The sequence below is a fragment of the Podarcis vaucheri genome, assembly GCF_965113315.1.
Source record: "Podarcis vaucheri genome assembly, chromosome: Z".
NCBI classification, from domain to species: Eukaryota; Metazoa; Chordata; class Lepidosauria; order Squamata; family Lacertidae; genus Podarcis; species Podarcis vaucheri.
In genome coordinates, this window is record NC_138758.1 from 32271484 (window position 1) to 32281550 (window position 10067).

A 10067-nucleotide genomic window follows, 5' to 3' on the forward strand; every position below is an offset into this window, starting at 1 on the left:
GACCTCTTCAGTCTGCAGAACTGGCACTGTTATGGGTGTCACTTAATCCCCATTCTGCACATATAAGAAATCCATGTTTAAGTGTGGCGGCACCTACACTTTGGAACCCCTTGCTAACTGAGCTTAGCTTTCCACTGTAATATTTTATTATTATTTCTTATTTATTAAATTTGTATACAGTGGAACCTCAGTTGTCGAATGTAATCCATTCCAGAAGACCGTTCAACTTCCGAAACGTTCGACAACCGAGGCATAATGGGTGGTCAGCAAAATCCATTGGGGACAAAATGGAGAAACGCGCCTTGGAAGCCATTTGACTTCGAAAGTGTGTTTGAAAACGGAAGCATTCACCTCCGGGTTGTCGGTGTTCAAAAGCTGAATGTTTGACTTCCGAAGCATTTGACAACCAAGGTTCCACTGTACTGCCTTTCATTCATAGTTCACAGCATAAATATACAATATCAAAACACAACATACAAAAACATAAAATACATAAGAAGAAGAAGAAGAAACTAAACCAATTGCCCTCTCCCCATCCTACTTCCTTACACAAACACTTTTAAAAGGAAATAGGATGTTAGATAGCCAAAGGCCTGGTTGAAGAGAATGGCTCATTGTAATTCCCTATGGGGCTTTAGGGTGGATAATAATAGTAATAGTAGTGATGGTGATGGTGGTGATGCAAGGCAGGATCAGGTAGGATGAGAGGAATCAAAACACTCAGAGGCTCAAATCAGGGATATAGTAGTGGAAGTAAGCAATTTCTGGGTACCTGGGTGCATCTGCCATTATCCACTTCCCCATTTTCTGAGCTCCCTGAGTTTGTATTATTATTGATGTTTCAAAGGCTGCATGATTTATGGCGCAAATTAGCAACTCTGCTACTTTTTAAAGAAAAACCAGGAAGGAAATCAGCAAAATTCCTTTCCTTGCAAGCAAATAAATTGAGCAAATTTTTCCAGGTAGGTTTGTCAAGCAATAATTGTACATTTAGCTCTAAATGACATGACACTTTCTATGTAATAACCTTGATATTACCTGGAAATTGCTATGTAATTCAAAGCTCTAGAGTTGTCATATTGTCCAGGTGGTTGCCTGGTGATTTGCAGCCTATTCATGCGAAATTGCTCTTCACACAAAGGCAGCAGACTTTCCCCAGCTTGCCAAAGGGAGAAATCTCCAGAGGTAAATAATTAAGGGGCTAGAATATACTTGCAGATAAAATCTTGCTGCAGTTCCATTAGCTACAAAACTTAACAATTGTCGTCTTGCCTCCAACTGACGCTCTCACACCTGGACATTCAGCATGCTGATAATAAGCAAATGGTCTGATTCTGTCCTAAAGCATCTCAAGTCCATGGACTGGATTTAACTTGTAGGCCTCCACACATTTTGGGTTACAATTACCATCCCATTAGCTGTGCCTGCTGAACCCACCGTGTGATGCATCAGCAACAAAGGCTAATGCAATTCTAGGCTCAGTTCCTCAGAACTGTAGTGGCAGATCAGGGGGTCTGTTTATTTCCCATACTCTGGTATACAGATACAGAAAACCACAGGCTACACCTGCTAAATGCTAGGAGAATACTAGGGGCGGGGGAATGTCTGAAAGATTTATTCAGAGGAACAAAGAAAAGACACATTAATTTTTGCTGACTCTGGCCCTTGCACTAGGGCTTGTGGGATGGCAGGAAAGGGATCTTACTAGATTGCAAATTTAACAATGTGATACTACAGCAAAAAAAGAAGAAGAAAAAGCTAATGCAATCCTAGAAATCAACAAAAGACAAATATTCCGATCAAGGGAAGTCACTTTTATTCTGCCTTGATCCAACCCCACTGGGACCACCACCACCCCTGCACACATCCCAGTTTGTCAATATCCTTTTTAAACTGGGGTGCCCAAAACTGTACAGAACTGTATAAAATCAATATGAGAACAGGAATGCTGGACCAATGGTCTATTGGGCTGATCCAGCAGGGGAGAGGGATCTTGTGCTTCAGTCCTGCTTGTTGGTTTCCCACATGCACCAGGTTGGTCATTGTGAGAACAGGATGCTGGACTAGATTTGGCCTAATCCAGCAGGACTCTTCTGATGTTCTTATCTGCCTGGTCCAACTAATGGAGGGACCTGGGATGAAGCACAAGATAGGATAGAATTACTTACTATATTGATATTGCCTAAATAACACATTGGCTAAAGGTGTGATCATTGAAAGCTGGAACTTTACAAACACAGAAAGCACTCACTGCAACATGTTTAAACCAAAAGGTGTTTTCTTCTTCTTCCCCATTTCTTTTTTCTGTTAGAGTTGATGGAATGGACCTGGCTCAGCTTTCATTGCCATTCCTTCCATGTTTCTGTTCTCTTCTCCCTGCTTTTATGCAGCCAGCAAAGCAGAGAGCTCTGCTTTCGCCGTCCAGCCTCAAACACCCAAAGATTTTGGATCACATCTGGACCGGAAGAACAGCTGGAAGACTGTTCAGCCCTTCTTCCCTCAGTCTGAAAGGAATCGGTACTATTACTTCCCTTGACCTGGACACTATACTTCTGTCAGTGCAGCCAAGAATAGAATTTAGTTTTATTTGCCTGCTTAGCTTGTGGTCTACTAAGACCTAGATCCTCTTCACATGTCCTACCAGCAATCCAGGTATCCCACATCTTACCTTTGTGTCACTGGTTCTTTTTGCCTTAGTGTAGAACCTTACCTTTCACCCTATTGAAATCCATTTTTTTAGTTTGGGCCCAGTTTTCCAATCTTTTTAAGGCCATCTTGAATCCCAATTCTGTCTTCTGCAGCATTGACTATCCCTCCCAGGTGGTGTCATCTGCAAATTTGATGATCATCCCTTCTATTCCTTCATCCAAATCATTTATAAAGACGTTGAACAACAACGGGCCCAGGACAGAACCTTGTGGCACCCAACTTGTCCCTTTTTTCCAGGATGAGGAGGAACCATTAGTGAGCTCTCTTTGGGTTCGGTTTGTCAACCAGCTACAAATCCACCTAAAGGTTACCTCATCCAGCCCTCATGATACCAGCATCTCTGCACTAATATCACGGGGGACTTAAAAATAAAATAAAAACAACATGGGGAAAATGGGGGAGGGGATAAAAAGGGGGAAGGTATATTATTATATCACTATATACGCAAACATATGCTTGTCTAGTATATATGTATATAAATGTCATTATTATCCAAATACAAATGTGGTTATTTATAACCTACTATTTTTTTTATAAATGTTTTTCAAATATTGTTATACTTGTCCATGCAAAGTCTAAGTCTATAAACAATCCATTTATAAGTCTTGAGTGTTGTCATATCCTGAATCCATTGACTGAAGGGGGCCATTGATTTATCCTTCTAGTGCATCAATATCAACCTTATGGCCATAGTAAGGGCATGAAGCATCCATTTACATTGTCCAGTTGTCAAATTCCATATGGTAGGTAAGTAATTCAAAAGAATATTTCCCTCTGAAAATTTTAACTTTTTACGCAGTCATGTTTATACAATCCACTGCTTTCTCCCAAAACTTAGTAAGCGAAGGGCATTGTAAAAACACGTGTTTCAAATAAGCTTTATCATTATTACATCTCCAACCACATGCTGTCTTAGGCAGTTCTTTTCTACAGGTAGTGGAGTCCAATAAAGTCTAAATATTATTTTCTGTTGTATATGTCGTAATTTAAAGTTCATTGACACCTTTGCTATAGAAACTAAAACTCTTTCCCACTGTCTAGGTTGAATAGGAACCTCCAACTCTTTGTTTCTCTCATTTCTTAAAACCTGTGTATCAAATTGATTCACTGATAGCAAATATCTGTAAAAGATTATCACAGGCATTTTAGTTTCAAAGGATTTGACCAATTGTTCTACTATCCCAGAAGCTGTAAAAATTGCTGACCCAAAGAAAGCAGTTACCAAGTGTTGCAGGTGCAAATATTGCCATTGTGCGGCATCTGAGAGATGATATTTATCTCTTAAAATAGCATACCTACATGTAAAATTAATCTTCCTCATCTATCAGCTGCTTCAAAGTCAGTATGCTCACTTCCACCCCACTTTTCCATATTGCCCCCAATGTTTAAAGTTGGGTTTCCCCACAAAGTCAATTTAGCATGGGAAAATTGATTGGACTTATTTTTATTAGAAAAAATATTCTATAATTTTCTAACCAACAAATTTGTTTCGAGAGACTCCTTGTTACATTTTTCCAGAATGATGAGGAACCATGGACTTTCCTTCACTGGAGGAATAACCAACCCTTCCAACTCTACAATTCTATGATTTAATTGTGAGTAGGGATGCCTACGTGAACAATTTTTTTTTGGGGGGGGGGAGACAAGGTAAGCCTCGGCCTGCATAATTGATCACATGATGCAGTGCACAAACACTATTTGAATGGTAATACTAATCAACTTTGGAGGGGAATGGCCCCCTCAAATATTTTATTGGGAGACTGAAGTTGGTTCCTATGATTGTGAGTGAGTGAGGAGTACAGTGGTACCTCGGTTTACGAACTTAATCCGTTCCAGAAGTCTGTTCTTAAACCCAATCTGTTCTTAAACCGAGGGGCGCTTTCCCTAATGAGGCCTCCTGCTGCTGGTGCCCTTCCACCGTTCAGCTTCCGTTCTTAGACCAAGGTAAAGTTCACAAACTGGGACACTACTTCCGGTTTTGCAGAGTTCGTAAACCAAATAATTTGTAAACAGGGCTGTTCTTAAACCGAGGTATCACTGTGCAGCCTGAAAGTTTCTGAAAACTTGCGAGGAACTTGCTGGAAGAAAGCAGAGAATCTTCATGGAGGAAATGTGATTTCTTCTTTTAAATAACTGCCTCATTACACAGGAATGTGTGAAAGTTGTTCAATCAAAGAGCATTCAAAGCTGTGCTTTTGTGCACACAGCTGGTGGGCTTGCAAATGTAAGTCATTTTTTATTATGCTTCCTTATTCTACTTTGGATCCCTCTGTGTCTCAAATTAAACATTGAGATATTGTGAAGAAGTGGGGGTTAGCGATAGTTCAGAAGCACATTATGCATTATCCGGATGCTTTCTGCACTCGACCACTTAAGATGCTCAGGTTAGGGGTTGCATGCTTAAAAGATGCCCACCAAGATAATGAAGGGTCCGGAAATGTGAGTCAACAGTGTGATGCAACAGCAAAAAAAGGCTCATGCAATTATAGGCTTCATCAACAGACTTCCAGTGTCTAGATCCAAGGAAGTCAAAGTACTGCTCTACTATGCCTTGGCCAGACCCCTTCTGGAGTCCTGTGTCAGTTCTGGGCACCCCAGTTTAAGGATGATATTGACAAACTATAAGGTGGGCAGAGGAGAGTGACAAGGATGATCAATGGACAGGAAACCAAGCCTTATAAAAAAATGGATGAGAGAGTTGTGTTTAGCTTGGAGAAGAAAAGACTGAGAAAAGCTATGATAGACATCTTTAAATATTTGAAGGGTGGTACATGGAAGATGGAGCAAGCTCCCCCCCCCCCGCTATCCCAGATGGCAGAACCGAACCAACAAGTTCAAATTACAAGAAAGAAGATTCTGATTAAACCTTAGGAATAACTTTCTGAGGGTAAGAGCTGGTTTTTGACAGTGGAATGTGGGGCTTCTCCTTCATTGGAGGATTTTAAGCAGAGGTTAGACGGTCATCTGTCAGGGATTTTTGAGCTGTGATTCCTGCATTGCAGGGGGCTGGACTAGAAGACCCTTGGGGGTCCCAACACTACGATTCTTTCATCTTATCAAAGAACCATGCCTCCACACCTTCCTCCACACCCTTTTAATCTTACAGCCCAGGATTTTCAAATCCATCCCACCTCAAAACTCTTCTCAATTCTGCCCCCTGCCCAAGTGCTAATCCTGCTAGCATTAACTGCCTTCAGACCCAAAAACAGAGATTGTGGGCCGGTGGTTGGGAGTGTCACTCTCCAGGCATAATGGATACCAGCTAGGCTTGCAGACTTAACCCCACCCCCACCCCTTTTCCATCTTTCCTACCCATTCCACACAGTTCATTTGTAATGTGGGGTGAAATGTTGAGATGGCAGTTTATCATGAATCCCCAGACATGCAGGGCTGGCGAGGCAGTTGTGAGGGAGCCCGAACACTTTGGCAGGATGATATAGGAGCTGAACTTGGAACAAAGAGAGCCCCCCCCCCCACTGTTGAATGAATATGTGCTAGGGATGAATGGGAGCAACACTTTTGAAAGGGGTGGGGTGGGCAGTAAAGACAGGTCTGATAAGCTGCATAAAATAAAACAATTAAGACACCCTTGCAGATGATGAAGGAGAAGACAGAGGTGGAGCAAGTGGCAGAGATTTGATAACCTTCCTCACTCCTCCTCTGCTTTAATCATAGAATTGTAGAGTTGGAAGTTTCCTCAAGGACCATCTAGTCCAACCCCCTGCAGTGCAGGAATCACAGCTAAAGAATTCCTCACATAAAGTCAGTCAACTTTTGTTTAAAAAAATCCACTATTTACCACCCAATTTGGAAACCACTGTTCTAAATAGTTTTGAATATTGTGCAGCACTGTGTTTTATTTGTTTCAACCCACCCTGGGACCTTGAGGTTAAGGGTCTGGGATAATCAGCCTCATTTAACCAACATTCTTATGTCTAATTAATGCATGAAGGGATTAGAACCGTGATTCTAGGCTTACAGTATATCATCTTGGGAGGGAATCAAGTCTTTGTTCACTTCCAGTCTACCTGATGGACTCAGTGCGTGAAGAGTTCACATGGCTATCACAGGCCATGCTTGAGTTTCTAAACCCATATTTTAGGAACCTTCACCACTTTGCGATCAAGCCAAACTTTACTGCCTGTGCAATTTTTCTGACTGATGGAGGGAAAAGCACATGAATCTGATCTTTGAAGAGTTTGTAAGGAAACCAGTTTTTAATTTACCAGATGTGTGGTCTTTTCCTATGGGAGAGGGAAGACAGAAGTTTTGGAACAGAAAGAGGCATATTTTAAAGGTCCAACAGACTGTGCAATTTGCAGTGAATTCAAAAGAAAAAGCTACCAAGCCTGTGGTAACTCTTCTGGAGAAATAATGGAAGAAGTGGAAATGGAGGGAACTCCCCCCACCCACCCACACAAAATTAGGATGGACAATTTCAGAAGGTGCTTAATTGATTAAGTAGTACTTGCCTCAAACTTGGATCTTGATATCCAGGAATTCTATTTTATGCCTATTTTTTTCATTAATCAACAATAACTAATAATAATAATAATAATAATAATAATAATAATAATAATAATCATGGGGAGTAGGTTCTTATAGAGCCACAATGATCAGGGTTCTGCCTCACCCCACTCCATCCAGTATAAAGCTACTCATGTTTCTAAATACTGTAAGAACATAAGAAGAGCCAATGGCCCATCTATGACATCTGTCCTGTTTTCACAGTAGGTGGCTACCACTGTGCCCTACAGGAGCAAGTTCTACAGCTCAACTATGTGCTGTAGGGAGAAGGACTTTCTATTATCTGTCCTGAATCTTCCAAATTAATAGAATCATAGAATTGTACAGCTGGAAGGCACCCCAAGACTCATCTAGTCCAACCCCCTGCTCTGAAGGAAAGTCAGCTAAAGCATCCCTGACAGATGGCCACCCAACCTCTGCTTAAAAACCTCCAACGAAGGAGAGCCCACCACCTCCTAAGGGAGACCATTCTGCTGTCAAACAGTTCTGTCAGAAAGTTTTTCCTGATATCTAGTCAGAATCTCCTTTCTTGGAGCTTGAAGCCATTGGTTCGAGTCCTACCTTCCAGAACAGGAGAAAACAAGCTTGCTCCATCTTCCATGTGACAGCCCTTTAGATATTTGAAGATGGCTTTCTTGGGCTCCATGAGCACTGCAGATGGTGTCAGCAGTCACAAATTTAAACGACGCCTGCTTCTTGGGAGAAAAGTGATGACAAACCTACACAGCATTTTAAAAAGCAGAGATATCACCTTGCCAACAAAGGTCCGTATAGTTAAAACTATGGTTTTCCCAGTAGTGATGTGTGGAAGTGAGAGCAGGACCATAAACAAGGCTGATCGCTGAAGAATTGATGCTTTTGAGTTATGGTGCTGGAGGAGACTCTTGAGAGTCCCATGGACTGCAAGAAGATCTAGCCTACCCATTCTGAAGGAAATCAGCCCTGAGTGCTCACTGGAAGGACAGATCCTGAAGCTGAGGCCACCTCATGAGAAGAGAAGACTCCCTGGAAAAGACCCTGATGGTGGAAAAGATTGAGGGAACAGGGAGAAGGGGATGACAGAGGACGAGATAGTTGGACAGTATTCTCGAAGCTACTAACATGAGTTTGACCAAGCTGCGGGAGGCAGTGGAACACAGGAGTGCCTGGTGTTCTTTCGTCCATGGGGTCATGAAGAGTCGGACACAACTAAATGACTAAACAACAACAACAACAACAACATCACCTCTCCTGTTTTCCATGCCCAGCTCCTTCAACAGTTTGTCATAAGCCTTGGCATCTAGACCCTTGATCATCCTATTTGCCCTTCTCTGCACATATTCCAGCTTGTTGATATCCTTAAATTGTGGCACCCAGAACTGTTATCAAGGGGATGGAGCAACTCTGCTATAGAGAAAGGTTGCAGCATTTGGGACATTTTCCTTTAGAGAAAAGGCGAGCTTGAGATTGTGTGATAGAAGCTTATTAAATTATGAAGCAAATCAGTCTCTTAAGCTTAAGTCAAGAAATAGTATTCTTTATGAAATTGAATATCAATATACGTATCAAGGCTTTGAGATTAGACCACTGAAGAAGCCCGGAAAGCTACCTTGGGAGTGTGTTATCTGAAAGCCCCAGTAAAAGGGCCCCATCGGGTGCGAACAGTGGCCTTACTTGGACTGCCAGTGCGAAACAGGTGCAAAACGCCTGTCTATAACTTCATTAACATCCATCTACAACTCCACCAGTATCTCTCAGTATTGTGAACAACACCGAACTTACCCTTTGTTGGTATCTTCATGAACTTACCTAAAAAGATAAAGGAAACAAAAGACTGAGTTAAGCATTTGCAAAATCCATTGAAACCAGACATTATAAGTTCATCTTAGGTTGGGTAGTTCATAAGTCTCTGTGGCTTTGAACAAGGTTTTGTATTTTTCTCAGAAGATTGATAAAGAATGTATAATTATTTTGGTAATTATTGTATGTACGGTATGTTAGTCGCCAACGTGTTGCATGAGTCGTACTACTATTAAATTATGCATGGCATGAAGAAAGTGGATAGAGAAAAGTTTCTCTCCCTTTCTCCTAACACTCAAACTTGTGGACATCCAGCAAAGCTGAATGTTGGAAGATTCAGGACACATAAAAGAAAGGAGTTTTTAGTTAAATTGTGGGTGGCTTTTAAAGATGATTAGACAAGTTCATGGAAGAGAGGGCTATTGATGGCTACTAGCCAGGATGGCTCTGTTCTGCCTCCAAAATGGGGCAATGGTTCTGAATATGGGTTGCTAGGAACCACAGGAGGGGAAAGGGCTCCTGGGCTGAGGTCCTGCTTGAAGGTTTTCCATTTGGGCATCTGGTGTGCCACTGTGAGGACAGGGTGCTAGACTAGATGAACCACTGGCCTGATCCAGCAGGCTCTGCTTATGCTCTTACGCTCTTCTAGTGAGTCCTCCAATTCCTGGCGCAGGATCGACAGTGTCATGGGGCAGCTTATGAGCTGGGAAAAATGGAATGGAAGAGGAGGAGGGTGGGAGGAGAGGGAAAAGTGAAACAAAGGCAACATTGTTATCTCTTCAAAAACAAGAAAGCCCTGCCTGCTTTTTCCAAGTGGAATGACTAGCTGGGATTGTGGTTTGGTTTCGAAAATATGTGTTTAAAAGAATCTATGTCTGGGAAAGGAAACACCAGAGTGAGAGGAGGCTCTCCCCAGTTACTCAAGAATGGGCTGACTTTGCATAGAATCATGAAACTGAAGAGTTGGAAGGGACCCCAGGGGTCATCTAGTCCAACCCCCTACAACGTGAGTAGAGAAAGGAGGGGGAGTTGATCCTCTCACAATAGAAACA

General features: G+C 42.0%; 1 long non-coding RNA gene across 1 annotated transcript; it reads right to left on the bottom strand.

Annotated features, from left to right (window-relative positions):
- Positions 1-1916: 1916 nt before the first annotated feature.
- Positions 1917-9731, bottom strand: LOC309524160. Its single transcript, XR_014215826.1, has 3 exons — positions 9655-9731; positions 8998-9024; positions 1917-2132 (listed from the first exon to the last, which is right to left on the bottom strand). It is a non-coding gene; the product is annotated as an uncharacterized lncRNA (long non-coding RNA).
- Positions 9732-10067: the final 336 nt, after the last annotated feature.